Below are 15,777 nucleotides of genomic sequence, written 5' to 3'. Positions count from 1 at the left end.
TGGCACACGTATCCTTGGCTGCAGCGCACAGAGACCTTACACTGCCGCACACAGTGGAAAAAAATTAGAGGGAACATTGTTCATCACCCTTTTAGTCTGTTTGAGCTAGAAACACTTTTTTTTTAAAAATCTGCATATTGGGAAGCACGTGATAGATTGTGGCAAACGCGGCAAGTCCTTAATTACATGGAAATTGCAGTAGCAGGAAAATCCCATAATTCCAGTGGCCCTGCCTACATGTAATAGGTGATATGTGTACGGAGTGTGACAACTTTGGTAACTCAATCTGTAAGTGTGTGCCAGATACTTAATTAGGCAGGATGCCAGTGACCTTGCTCTGGTCAGTATGCTTGTCCCTGCCCCAACGTGGGACGTGGAAGCTTACTTTTAGAAGATGGAACCCAAAGAATCTGTATTCTGAACAGTTTGCTTTCTATTGCTATGACTTAACATAAAGAAGCAATTGAAAAATGTGTAATACAACCAGGAGTGATTCTTCCATCTGCCTCATGTCTTTTCCTTCACCATGCCTGCATCTGGGCAGACTATGCATTGAAGTGGGAAGGCCAGGCCTTACTTCCTTTTCTGAGTAAGGCAGCCATACTGAGAAGCACTATACAAATACTCATTGTGCCTACCTGTGGTTAAAATGTGTGTTCACGCATATTGGTCATTAAACTCCGCTTGCATGTTTTTACTTACATATGCACAAGAAACTTGCTTCATTTGAAATAAACATTGGCAATACCATTAGGTCCTGCTTTTCGTAAACATTAAATGTCAAAGCAACTTTGTGCTGTTCCCAGATGTCCTGCAAAGAAAGTGAAATAGTGCAGCCTCCTCTTGGGCTACAAAAATATGATGCCAGAAGAGGAAGTGTGCATTGTAAGTGGCCAAGTTTAAAGGCATAAATAGCAAAATAATGCATATATTAGATACTTTTTACAAGGAGCCAGTGTTTTTGCAACAGCCATTAGAAACTATATGAGCATCCAGTGCTTATCTTTACTTTGTGAACAAAATGCTGTTAATCCAATAGTCTAAGAGAGAAAAGTAAACAAAATGAACTTGCCTGGATGATTAGTGAGGAACATTTGCCTGCAATTAAAACAAAGGGGATGGTGCCAGTGGGGGCTCTTCGGCTATGGTGGAGGAGCGTTGCCCCCCTCCGCCAGCAGCAACTGCTGCAAATCCTTTAACAATGAAAGGATATTAACCTAAGTTTATTATCCTTTCATTATTAAAGGAGCGGGCATTGGAGGTGATGAGCAGTGAGGGGAGTGCACTGTGCACTCCACTCAGAGCGCATGTGTGTTTGGCCGGCCATCTCTGGCCGGCCAAACACACACATGTGCACTGTGCTCTCTCCAGCCCGGCACTGTGTTGCCAGGCTGGAGAGAGGAGGCACAGGCTCCCAGTCTGCCTGGGAGCGCCCTGGCTGGGCACTCCCAGCAATTCCTAACGCTGCTCTGAGGAGCGTCAGGATTGGCCACAGGGCAGGCTGGGAACCTGTGCCTGCCTGCTTCTGACGGAGATGGAGGATCGGTGGCGCGGCATGCAGGTACGTTTTTTTATTTGTTAAAATTATTAATATTCCCAAATACCGCACGCCACACTCCCCCCCCCCCCCCCCCCCCCCCCCCCCCCCCCCCCCCCCCCAGTAACTGCTGCGAGCCGTGACTGGATGGTGCAACCTGTACAAAAGCCAAAAACTAGCAATTAAAATATCCACAAGGAAGTAAATAAACAAAAGAACACACATTGAGTCTGAATTGCAAGCTATGCAGTACTTGAACACTATCGCCTACGGTAACACAAATGGGACAATGTAACAGGCCACAAAATTGCTTTGCTTCTATGGACAGCTCGTCCGAGCATTGACAAACCATGAAAGCCAATGACTGTAGTGGGCTCACTCAAATCCCACTCTTTCTACGGCACTTTTTAAAAATATATATCTTTTAAAGTATTGGTAACATGAGGCCTTCCAAACACCTACAGCTATCTGTAGCGAGACTTAAACAAAAGATAAATGCAGGGCTAAAAGTTGATAGCAGGAGCCCACCACTGTCATGACGAAGCAGGGCTCGCCAAACACCAAGATTGCTTTGTTTTCTTTCCACCTCATGTCTCTTTCCTCAACCATCCTTCCCTATAGTCTCTCTAGTGCACTAAGTACACCAAAGAGAACACACTGAGGCTGAATGCAGACTAAGAAAAGGACTACCTGACCAATATCACCTATGCTACCCAACTGGGACAATGCATTCCTGCTTTCTTCCTTTGTCACTGTTTTCTTATTCCTCCTTTTTCTCCCTTTCTCTCTCTCTCTCTTGTGGATCAAAAACTGGTGAGGAAAAATAAGTCCCAGTCCCCAAAAATGAGTGCTGGTGCACAACAACTGCAACCACCAGGGCGCATTAAGCACCAGTTTTCTGAATCAACCCATTATTATACAGAGGCACCTTGGGCATACAAGGGATTGTGGATAACATGTCTGCTTACACCTGTTACAGCTGAACACAGACTACTCCCTAACCTTTTGGCTGATGTCATTCCGATCGGTGGAAAACACGTCCTGCTGACCCCCTCCTACTGCAGGAATTGCACTCTATAAAAATAGTTCCTCATGGAGCATTTGCTGGGGGTTTCTCTGGTATATTCTGGTCACCATGTTTTAAATAGCCCCTACGCTTCTATCTATATCCAGCTCCCCTCGCCTTGGCCTACAACTCAGTTACTATGTATACACCGGTGCTGGCACTGAACAACTTTCCATAGCTCAGTGGCAAATGGGAGCAGATGGTGCCGTTCCAGAAAGAACATCTGCACTAGGTCAGGCTGGATGGGGCTCAAGAGAACTGTGAATATCAATTAGCATCAGGTAGCTGGATTTCCAGGAGAGATGTTTTTCTTACTCAAGTTTGTAAACTTTTAAAAAATAGCTTTCCAACATTCATGAACTTCATGGGGCTTTAAAAATAACAAATAGCAAGAGAAAACTTCCATTAATACCACATTACGAGTTTTCCATTAACTGTGTAGGAAAATACCAGGGCTGGTATTAACAGTTCCGGGCAGTATTCCCCTGTGAGGTAAATGACATCCAGAGGTAAACTCCCCAGGATGCGGAATAACCTGCTGGACCCTGAACTACCTGATCCTTCTGCATAGGTTTAACTTTCCCATTTACCGCCTGCTCAGAGCAGCTAGTTACCGGCAGTGGTGGGGGGGTGTTGGTGCAAGTCAGTGGGAGGGGACAGGCGGTGGTGAGACTCTGTGGCCAGGCCAATCCTGGATGTGGCTGCGAAGAGCACTGGCTGCTCGCACTGCGGAGCTGAAGAGTGTGGGTGGACAAGCCTTGCGCCTGTACATCTCCAGCTGAGATTTTACCAGGTGAGGTTCTGCAAACGTTGAATCCAAGCATGGTGGCGTCAGACCAGGTAAAGTCTGGGAACACCGGATGACTCGTAGTTGTCTGGAGGAGAATCCCCCCAGGGATACCGCTCCAAGCAACTCTCATTAGGAACCCAAAAATAGCTTCACATGAGACAGTTCTATAAAAATACACAGTTAGCAGAAGTCAGCTGCAAAAAGTGTTTGCAAGAAAATTATCTTGCTAAGACTTCTCTTTGTACATAAATTCGGAAAACTCTGCAAAGTTAGCAAACTGCACTGCAAATGCAAAGTTAGTCTGGCTGCCCACCTTCAGTAGCGCCACCCCAAATCTGAATGCAGCAGTTTCTTCCGTACGCTCCCTGACTCTACTTAACCAAGCTACATTTATTTGCAATGACCCTTTTCTATGCAAACTACACTTATACAGTGCATGAGCCTTGCAGGTCCCTGTAAGACAGATGGGGGGAGAGTTGGATATGTTGCTAAAAGCAGTGGTTACTTGTGCCTGTGGTTGCAGGCGCAGGGCGCTGGCACTCATTTTGGGGCTCTTGATCCTATTTTTAACTTTCAGACTTTAACCTGCTGCAAACAAGAGAGGAGGAAAAGAAAGATAGATAAACAGTGACAAGGCTGTCTGTTGTGGCGCGTAATGTACAGGAGTAGTTGAGGGGGGCACACACACTGTGCGTCAATCCTCTGTTGGCACACGGGGAAATAAAAAATGTTTTCCCCCCCAGTATCACAGCATTTTGTGTAAATTGATAAGCCATGATCCACACATTAAAACACGTATACTCACACCCATTCATTCACAAGCACATACACGCACACACCCATTCACAGCATGCACGCACAGATATGCATGGATTGCACATTCAACAAGCACTTACTGGGATGCGGTGGTGACATCGGGTAGCAGGAGGGAGATGCAGAAAGCCCTGAGTGAATCCAGGAGGCTTTGGGGAAGAAAGGGACGGATGGAAGATCCCGCCATCTCCTCTCTTTGGCCGACCTTGCCATGGATCAGCCAATGAGAGGAGGACCTTTCCTAACTCCTTCAGTCTGTGAAAGGGTCTCTGAGACTTGCTGATCCCACCCTACACTGTGACGAGGTGTCACTCGTATACAGTTAGCCCTGAGCACTTCAGGGCTTAAACCTGAAGCACCCAGGTCTAATTCAATCAGTGACACTTCCCCTTGTCATGAGAGGAGGACCGCACCAGGCATGGTGGGTTGATGATGTCACGTCCTCAGCCCAGGAAAGCTTGGTGCCAACTAATTACCACATGCAAAAAGCCTGGCTGCCTGACCCTGATGTGGTGACTGTCTGACCTTTGTTCAGCATGACAGACAATCTTCATGCTTTGGAAGAGGGAGGAAGCAGAGCCATGCAGAACTTAATAAAGGGCCACCATAATGACAGGAATGAAAAATATCCTGCAAGAGTGAGATAACTAGACAGGAAGTGGCACTGAAACTGTAGGACAGTGGAAGAAAGAGGCATGATGTGGAATCCAGGCTAGACAGTCATGGTAATCGGCAGCACCAGCGGTGGGATCCAAAGGAGGCCTTTGGGCCCCTGCAGTTATCATTTTTATTATTTTTTTTTTTTATTTTAATTCTGCACTGCTGCAGAGCATGCCTTATACAAACAGTGCAATTTCATCAGTGTTGATTACGTCAATGTTGTTATTGGTTATGTCACTTGCGAGGTAATGTCAGGTGTACTGTGTGTATAGTTGTACAACTAATTGTAATCGGCAAGCTTTAAAAAGTTCAATTTCATAAGGTGGAGTGGTGTGTGGATATAATCACGATACATAATGCCCCTCGAACAAACGTTTGGTTCGGTGAACAGATAAACATGGATTGGCTCGGGATGAGTATAAAGAGGGACGGACGGATGAGGTCACATAGAGAGACGGACGGATTGTAGACCGCTATGTAAACAAAGACCTAAACACACGCCTAGATTAGGGTGCTCCGGGTGTCCCTGCAGCACGAGGATGGATTGAATATTTTCCAGTGGAAGCGGCTGGACCACAAACCTCCCGACGCTTTGTTGCCCAGTGCGGAACGGAGGGTATGTGCTCACTTGTCACATGTATTTCTGTTATGTGTGCCGGCGCTCGCAAACACTTGCTTCGGAAAATTGTTCAGGTGTCAACGAGCTGCAGACACCGGGCTTCTCTAGGCGGATTCCAAATGAGTTTGAAGTGATATCATGACTGCTCGCCTGTTGCAGAGCAAGAGCCAGGGACCGGTCGCAGAGCGTAAGTAATCCGAGCCTTTTTTTCCAGCACCCCCTCTGTTGACACACAGGGGAAGAAAACATTTTTATTTCCAGTATCACAGCACGTTCGGTAAATTGGGAAACCACGATTACAGCTCAGGTTTCCAAAATTACGGATGTAGCCTCTCGGTCGTGTCAGACTTTATTACTAGAACTAGTAGTCAAAAATAGGCATCTCCGCTTTGTATACCAGCTGCTCAAAACACCGCCCCTGGAATGCAGCTAGACCCAAAAAGCACATCCACAACCCACCGCTCTCCTTGAAATTTACCACACACAGTGGGAGCTCCTTCATTTTTAGGCGCAACCACAAAGTGCTCCGTCTTCTTTGGGCTTCTAACCACGCCCATGTCACGTTAGTCACTTTAATTGGTTTCTGGGCGTGCCTTTCAAAATCTTCTTGCTTTCATTAGTGAAAGGCATGCATGCGTCATGCCTTTTCTGGTGTTTAGCCCTCCTCAAGCGCACCAACCAAATACTGAAAACATACGAGGCTCGATGTTTTTTATCGTCCAGTTTCTGGACTACTTTTTCCTCTTTATTTTGCAGCGCGATCTCGCTGGGTAGTAGTCTAGCACTTTGCATGACTTCAATCCTGTTACATAGGTAACTGTACTTTTGCCAGTTACATAGATAATAGCACTTTTTCCGGCTACATGGATAATTGCACTTTTACCAATAGGTTTCTACTGCGAGCGCACTTTTATTTCCCTTTGTGTGTCTGCTTTGCGCTGATGCAGGCCGTTGGCTCGCTTATGTGAAACTTTTACTTTTCATTTTATATGGCAAGAAACGTCCGGTTAGTTATGTGAAACTGTTTTACTTAAATTTTTTTAGTTTATGTGGCAAGAAAAGTCCGGTTAGGAGTTTACAATGCTAATAGCTCTAACTCGAGCAAAAGTGAGACCCATTGCATTACAAATGCTTGTTGAAATTCTGGAATGTGCACACTTTCAAACAACCCTTCTGAGGGCACCAGTTCACTTGCCCTTACAAATTAAATTTGTTGGAGAAAAAGGTGCAATGACACGTTGGTTGTCTTATTTTGTAAGCATCTTCACCAATGTGAGCAATTTGTAATTCACTGAGTTAGATCAGTAAATAAGAAAAATAGGAAGCATTAAGGTTTTTTTTTTTTTTTTTTGTTTTTTTTTACAGGAAGTTGGGGGAGTGACATGGAGGGTGCATTTGGGGGGGCAACAAGGAGGGCCCTGGTGGAAGGAACGGAAGCTACACACAAGGCAGGGGTGGGAAAGAGAAGCAGCAGGCGAGGGAGAAAGAGGGCGTGGGTGGGAGGGAAATGACCTGACTAGGAGGGTAAGGATGGGACTGAGAAGCAAAGGGGCAAGAGATGAGGGCAATGTGGAGTGGGCAGGGGAGAAGCACAGGTGAGAAAGCAAGGCCACCTTTACTTTTATCTTTCTTCACATATAAAACCTTTTTTCATATGAGTGTTTGGGACACTTTTGTACCTTCACAGCACCACTTAACGCCTACGTCAAGTGGGTGTAAGTTTATTGCAAATGGACCCCATCATCTTAAAGGGTCAACAAGAGTCTAGCATCTCTACACCTGGAGAAAAGTTCCTGCTCCATAGTGTCAAGTCCAAATTTGGATGTCAAGAGATGAGAGACCTCCCTTGCACCAAGGGGCAGGGTTCCGCAAACCAAAAAGTATTCAATTTCCTTAGGTACACTACTCACATCAGTACTCACACTGAGCATACATACCGAACACCTAATCTAGCACAACCACATCCCACTGAAGATTTAGAAATATATATATATATATATAGCTTTAATTTTTTCATGTAAACACAATTCATAAGTTTGATCACACAATTAAAAATACAACACACACATATATATATATATATAATTCACAGGAAAAAATATATATATACAAAATTCACTGAAAAAAAACCAAAGGCTACAGGTACGTTATAGTTAGGTTCTGAATTTACTCGTTCAAAAGCATGGAAATTTAGCAGTTATAGTTAGTTTTTTCAAGTAACTATAACTCACACCCTAAGGTAACTATAGCTCACGCCCCCGCCATGCAAAGTTTTTTCTTCAATAATTTTGAGTAATTTGGGGTAATTAGCACTGCATGCCGAGGGTGTGAGTTATAGTTACCTTAGGGCACGATTTATAGTTACTTGAAAGAACTCTTTCTATAACTGCTGAATTTCTATGCTTGTGTACGATTAAATTCAGAACCTAACTAGAACGTCCTTGTAACCTTTGGTTTTCGCAATGAATTTCTATGTTTTTTTTTAACACAAAACATTAATATTTGTGTCATGTTGTGGCAAGCCAATCATGGCCCTGCTTTTTCAAAGGATCTGAGGAGGATCTACAAATCTATGGATCGGCCGAAAAAAAAGGCCAATTTTTTGCCCATGAGGGATCCCTAAGAAACCCCTCCTTGTGTCCTGTGGGACATGTTATGTTTTTACACTGTTGTTTTACCACCCCTCAGGCAATGCGAGAAACACATTTTCTGTCAGGTTGCGGCCAGCCATTCAGGGCCTTGCTTTTCCTCCGAATCCGAGGAGGATCCGCGTCCCTATATATATACATTTGTGTTCCAGTTAATTACAAGAAAACCACTGACTGGATTCACACCAAATCACAAAAAGGTCGCTTTCTGGAAAAGGACCTACCTTTCTGCCAAACTTGGTGTAATTCCTTCCAGTAGTTTTGGCAATATCGCTGTTCAAAATTCCTATGGAAAAATGAATGGAGAAAAAGCGTTTTGGGACTCCCACCTTGTTCTCGGCCCCTGCTTGACAGATCACACCAAAACTTTCCAGACAGCAGATGACGTAGCTGGCAAACTGGGTAAATTTTGTGAAGATTCATCAACCGGCACAAAAGATATAGGCAAGTAAAAAAAATGCTTTTTCCTTAGAAACTAGGTCCTACCTATACTGACCACCACTAAGTAATATATATATATATATATATATATATATATACACACACACACATATACACACACACACACAGGGGAAATCATCTGCAACAATACAATTAGTCTTTACAAGCCAACACATCTACTTTTTATGTCACCAGGTCTCCATTAATTAATTAGATAACACATACAAATCCCCAGTGCATTGCAGATTGCACCTTTAAAATATGTTGATGCATTTTGGTGGGCTCTACAAATAACAGCCACTAGATTCATCCAGTAAGGCAAAAATGACATAAACAAACATATGTTTTCGTCTGTTTGAATGAACCTACACAAGAGCATCATTCTCCATAAACCCACAAGCCTAATTCTCAAGGCATCTGTCTCCTATTTTTTCCTCCACTTTTTCAGGGATCAGAAACAAAAAACATCGCTCAGGCTCAAGGTCTATACACTATTACATAACACTAGCCTGCCAGTCCAGGCCCTCTTGGGGTGACATTCAGTCACAGGGGCCTCATTCACTCAGACCTTCTGAAAGAACATCTCAGGTGTGTCAGGTACTCTCAGTAGGCCCTCACTGTACACCTCCTAAGCAAGCATATCTAATGAAAACTTAATTCCACTCCGTTTCTTCAGTGAAACTCCCTAAAACCTATCCAACTATACCCTTGGACAGCACACCAGTGTGAGAATTCTTAGCACAAAACTGAATCACCTCTCTTGTGTCCTGGTTTCTGGCATTCAACATTCAGCCCAACAAATCGGAAGCGTATGCAGGGCTTATCCCCTCAGTAATATTGATTTTTCTAGCCAAAGTGTCATGGAAAACCCTCCTTTACTCAACTTTAGGTGCCTTGGGAAGATTGATTTATCTTCCTCACTCCAACCATCACCTGGGTTATTCTGTGGGGAGCCTTATCTGTTCTCCCTGTGGTTCCGCACTCCAAAGAGATTTTCTGGGCTGGCCAATCTGTCAGTTTTCTGACCAAGCTCTATGGGGGCCAGTGAGTGTTCTCCTCATACTGGCTTAACTAAATAAACAATGACTAAACCTGTGCTCCTTCATAATCAAATTATAGGATTATGTAATAACATTACATCCTTTCAATCATCGATCAAGTATGTTGAAACAGAGATTCACCTAATTATCGGAATCAGCCCAGATCTCCTTAATAGTACCTCCTCTTTATCTTGTATTTTGCGCACGATGCTAGCTCCAAACTGTTGACATTATCCTTCACTGCTGCAGCTAACCTTCCCAAAAATGCTGCCCCCCCCAGTGCTACTCTTCTTACAATTTCATAGATTAGGAAAGTCAAATAAATTAAACCCATTTGTCTATGTTGCTACCAACTGCATGCTTTAGTACTACTTGTGCTGGTAATTGGGGTTTTAGCTTTCCCACTCCTGCAATTCCACTAACCACAATCTTGCTGCCACTGTGAGGTTTGGATACTGGGGCGTGCCTGGAATTAAGCTCCATCTTCCTCATGCACCTACACAAGCTAAAGCAGTCTTTCACACTTCCAGGGCCAAAACAGCTGCCCCCCTACTCCACAGCAATCTTGTTTCCTCCGCCACTCATTATCTTTCTCCATACAGCTAAAGCAATCCCTACTAATTACAACTGTCCTTCAGTTTTTCTGTCTACCATCTACATTCTCTTGCTGTTACTCGGAGTGGATTGCACACGAGAAGGGTGTGAGGTTTCATAATCAAGTTTCCCTTCTGTCGCCTTGTCCTCCACTTTCACAAGAGTCATCATGGCCTGCCATTCTTTCTTACAGCTCTACAGGCTTTCTCCAGCTCAAATGTCCTTTTTTTCTTGCCCGACAAAATACCCCTCTTCATGCACTATGGCTTCATGTGTGTTGCTTGTAGAAATGGTAAAGAAGCAAAAGCGATCTCTTTAAGTATAGCAAAAATTAAAAAGGATCCACAAAATCCGAAATTTTATCCCAAAATCTGGTGAGTGGGTATGTCTTACATCTGGAAATTCTGGAGTAACTGCTACTCAGAAAAATAGGTTTGTGAATTCAGCACATAATGAAATGTGTCCATATCGAAGACAAACATCTGTCAGGTCTTACAAAATACAGCAAAAAGAAATAGTCAAGAAACCCAGTGGGAAATCTCTTTTATGACAAAGGCTATACAACCAAGCCCTATAAATAATCATCTTTCAACAGCTAAGTGTGGTATCTGGCTCAGCAACTGTAGAATCTTGCACTTGTTGGATTCTGAGAGCAAGATACAGAACACTGTATATGTCATCAGCAGGGAGTAGAATGTTATGTTCTGTACAAGAGGAGTTGCTTGGAAGAACACATGTCAAATGGATCGGATCTTGTTTTCTTCCAATAAAGATCTTCCTTCAAGCTTCTTAGAAATCCTTGCATTAATTTATCCTATAAATTCCTACACTGGCGTAGTCGGCAGGATGAGTAAGCAAGAAGATCTCAACATGTGAGACTACTGGAGTCATCAGTTTCACTGGGACATTGAGCGCTACTAAAGAGACAGCATTCTCTTCTTTGGTTGTGAGAGACCTCTACACACAGCAAGTATTTCATGTTTGAGTTCTGTTTGCTTTGTAAAATGTATTTTGTGTTGGGACAGCAGTTGGACCAGCATCGAGTTGGGGCAGGTGTAGCCGTTATCTGTGGCAGTAATTCAAACCAAATTAGACCACGTAAACTTGGTGCTTAACCCGATGGGGCCCATCCACTAATACGAGGAGGGTTCTTGTAAAAGATTATATTTCCTACTATAGGCTTCATAAAGTTTTAGGATTAGGTAGGTTTATAGGTCGTGAAGAATCGCACTAGATCTTGTAGACTAAGGAAGCGAGAAACATGTTGACCTCAATTTAGAAGCAGTATAGGGGATCTTGCACACACTACACTCCCAGATAAGTGGGTTAGTGATATTTTTGACTTTTTGGAGGGGAGACGACCTAACCTTGTTCTCTCCCCTCACTCTGGTTTTTAATCATGACAGAGGTTAGATATCCAAATAAATTATGTTTTACTTCTAGCTATTATTAACAGCACTCTTTTTTCATACCAATCCTACACAAATAGCACATACCGACTGGCAACTAACTACTGCTAAAAGATCTCAGGCAAAGAGCCCCCTTGTGGGGCCCATCAGGCATTGCAGTGCCGGCCTGACGAGGAGCATAGCCCGATGATGAAGCATGTCACCAACTGGTGAGTGAGGGCTCTTGTTCCACTATTTTTAGACTCCCAGGGACCTTTTTCTCTTTTTCTCCTCTACTAGATACAGGGATCTTTTTCCCTCTCTCTTTTTCAGTGGAACTATGTATACTGTTTTTGCTTTGGGACTTAGGTTTCACCATGAGTCAATCCTCTCATTTAATTGATGCTGCGTGACCAGAGCCGCTGCCATGTAAACAGCACATGCTATTAGTAACAGTCCAGTTGTGCTGTGTAACCAACGCCGTACACAGCGCACTTCATTAGCATCTATCAAGTTTCACCGTGTGTTAATCAGAGCTGCTGCTCGTGCACAGCACACATCATTAGTAACTATTGAAATGAGCTGTGTAGCCAAGCAACGCCCTTCATAGCACACGTCATTGGTGACTCTCCAAGCGGGCCGTGTATCTAGGCAACGATGCTTCTTATGAAATGGGTCATTGCCAGCTTTCTGGTCATGCCTATTAACCGAGCTGCGAGGCTCTTCATCCTCAGCTGATCCGTGTCCTGAGCAAACTCAACAACCCACTAAGCTATGTACAGTGCCTGTCTAAACGGCGTCTAAAGTGTTACAGCACTTCATTAGGAAATACCTCAGTGATACGCACACTGCAGTATAAGCATACTTCGCTGTTGTTACGCTGCGCTTCACTGGGAAATATTTCAGTGATACGCACACTTTTGTGAACCAGTCTTTGCGCTCTCTGATTCATTTAATGTGTCTAAATTGATGCTGCGCTTTGCCAAGAAATACCACAGTGATACGCACACTTCAGTACTAGCATATTTTGTTGTTGCTACCCTGCATTTCACTAAATGAATATTTCAGTGATGTGCACACTTTTATGAATCACTCTTTGTGTTCATTGACCGGCTTAACATCACATGTTTAACGCCACATGTTTCAGTGATACGCACACTTCTGCTAATCTGTCTTGTTTCTTATGCTACGTATCTCTCAGTGATGCACACACTTTTGTGATATGTGCTCACTATTGTTTCCATGACTTAGATGTTGTGCTTCCCATTTATACACATGTTTGATCTAAATATCTATACATTTATTGACCGTAATATATACAATATATTTTTGTATTTCATTTTATTGTTGTAGAATTTATCATGCTAAATATTCCAGCTCCTGCATTTTTCCTCTCTAGCCCAGGCACTCCGCCCGTAAAGTGGCAGAAGTGGAGAAAAGTTTTTGAACGGTATACCAAGGTTTGTGCCACTTCTTTGGGTGCGGAAAGAAAAACCTCTTTAATACTTCATTGTTTAGGATCGGAAGGTCAGGAGATTTTTGATCATTTACCTGGCCTTCCTGAAGTGGAGTTAGAAGGTTTCAATGAGTACGAGATCTGCAATAAAAATTGGCTAAACATTATCTGCCCAAAGTAAATACTATTTTAGAAAGATAGCATTTTTCTAAGAGAATGCAAAGGGAAGAAGAATCTGTAGAAGCTTATGTAAGTGAATTGAGAAAGCTAGCGTCCTCGTGGAAGTTTGGTAGCTCAGTAGAGGAACGCATATGTGATCAATTTATGTTGGGCTGTAATATTGAAAAGGTGAGGGAGCAATTGTGGTTGAGGGTCGAACCCTCACTTGATGAGGTGTTAATAATTGCTAAAAGAATAGAGCACACAAAAAAGTGTAGCGATGTCATAGTGAAAGAAGGGGAAAAAGAGTCAAAGATTCAAATTGTGAAGGAAAGATTTAAAAAAATACAATCAAGAGATAGTGGAGAAAAATATCATTCTACTTCATGTAAATGTTATAGATGTGATAGAATTGGACACCTAGCCAATGACAAAAAGTGTCCTGCACTTAAAATGGTTTGCAATAAATGTGGTGTGAAGGGACAGTTGGGGTTTGTATGCAGAAAACAAAAACTAAAGTTAAGTGTGTTGATGTGAATGGAAATCATGAAGATTTTGAGGTGATGAACTCTGACACAAGTTAATTTGCATGTGGTCAAATAGTACTGTAGGGTGAGATAAATGAGAAAAAGAAAAAACCTAGCCCTATAGATACCATTTTAGTGGAAGGTGAGGCAACCAAAGTATTATTTGACTCTGGTGCAAAAATAACTATTATCTCAAATAATTTCTTCCAATCCAAGTTAAGAGGTAAAGTTGTGTTGTTGAAACTGAATATAAAACCATGTGCATATGGTGGTGAGCCCACCAAATTACAAGGGTATTTCATTGGTCTAATTGAATACAAGGGATGATTGGTTTCCGGGGAAGATATATGTTTCAAAGAAGGGGACAGCATTATTAGTTGGTTTCATCAAGGCAATTTGGGATTAATGCTTGATCCGACTTCTGACTCTTCCATTTGCAGTAAAGACAGGAATGAAATGTTTTGTGTAGGAACAGTCTCAGATAATGAATACTTACAGAAAATAAAATCAGAGTTCCCTAATGTGTTTAGGGAAGAACTGGGGTGTTTGAAGTAATACAAGCATAACATTTTGCCTAAAGCAAATGCTCAGCCCATTATTTGCAAAGTTCGTAATGTGCTGATTGCTCTCCGTCAGGAAATGAAAGAAAAAATCCATAAGCTAAAAACTAGTGGGATCATAGAAGAAGTTGAAGGTACAGAATGGTTGGTTCCAGTTGTTGCAGCAAGGAAATCTAATGGGAGCTTACGCTTATGTGTAAATTTAAGACATTTGAACAAAAATGTAGTTGTGGATAAATAACCTTACCCAACATCTTAGGAGTTATTACTTCTACTTGGAGGAGCAAAAGTATTTAGCACTTTAGACCTCACTTCGGCCTACCATCAGGTCGAATTGGAGGAGTCATCCAGGGACTATACGTCTTTTATAACTCCTTTCAGTACCTTCAGATTTGTCAGGCTTCCCTTTGGACTAGTTTCTGCCGCATCTGTTTTTCAACGGGTAATGGAAAAAAACCTGAAAGGAATAGAGAGTGTCTGTATTTATCAAGATGACGTCCTTGTTTTTGGGAAAGATGATAATGAACATGATGTAAGGCTGAGAGAAGTTTTAAGGAGACTGGAGGAGAGTAACCTCACTCTAAAGACTCAAAAGTGCAAATTTCATACTAACACTATTAACTAGCTGGGTCATAACATTTCTGGTGATGGTATAAAACCTAAGGGGGAGCTGATGGACACGATTATAAAAATGAGTTCATCCAGATCGAAGGAGGAATTGATGACGTTTTAGGCATGGTAGAGTATTACAATAAATTTGTCAAAAACTTTTCTGATCTTAGTGTTAAAATGAGATAAATTTTTACGTAAAAGAGTTACATTTTGCTGGGACTCAGAATGTGAAGAAGAGTTTGAGAAAATGTAAAAGAAACTTAATGCAGCACCTAATTTGAGAAATTTTGGTCCAAAGAAAAAATCTATCATCACTACTGATGCCAGTATGAAAGCCTTGGGAGCAGTGTTACAGCAATCCTGCAGTAATGGTTTACACACCATAATGTTTATCTCCTGAGGACTAAAGGATGCAGAGTATAGATATTTAGTAATAGAGATGAAAGCTCTTACAGTACATTGGGCAGTGAGGAAATTGATGAAATGTTTGTGGGAGGCTGATTTTGAAATCAGAACTGATCATAAACCACTGGATTACATTTTTAATAAAAATGGGTTTGGATCTTATCTCGGGAAGAATAACTAAATGGGTGATAGCGTTACAAGAATATAGGTGCTCATTATGAACACGGCGGTAAAAAACGCTGTGTTCATGCTGGTGGTCAAAACACTAACCGCCAGCGACCCCGGAACACCGCCGGCCAAATTCTGAACATTTCAGAACACCGCCGGCGGGCGGAAATATTGTTTCCGCCCACCGGCTCACAGAAAGGCCTGGCTGGGACATTGACGGCAGCTCCACATGGAGCTGCCGTCAATGACTTTGTGCAGCAGGTGCAGTTGCACCCATCGTGCAGATCACTGCCC

This window comes from Pleurodeles waltl, chromosome 12, assembly GCF_031143425.1.
Source record: "Pleurodeles waltl isolate 20211129_DDA chromosome 12, aPleWal1.hap1.20221129, whole genome shotgun sequence".
In the NCBI taxonomy this organism is placed as follows: Eukaryota; Metazoa; Chordata; class Amphibia; order Caudata; family Salamandridae; genus Pleurodeles; species Pleurodeles waltl.
The sequence above is the reverse complement of the archived record's forward strand: the minus strand, read 5'-3'. Positions refer to the sequence as shown.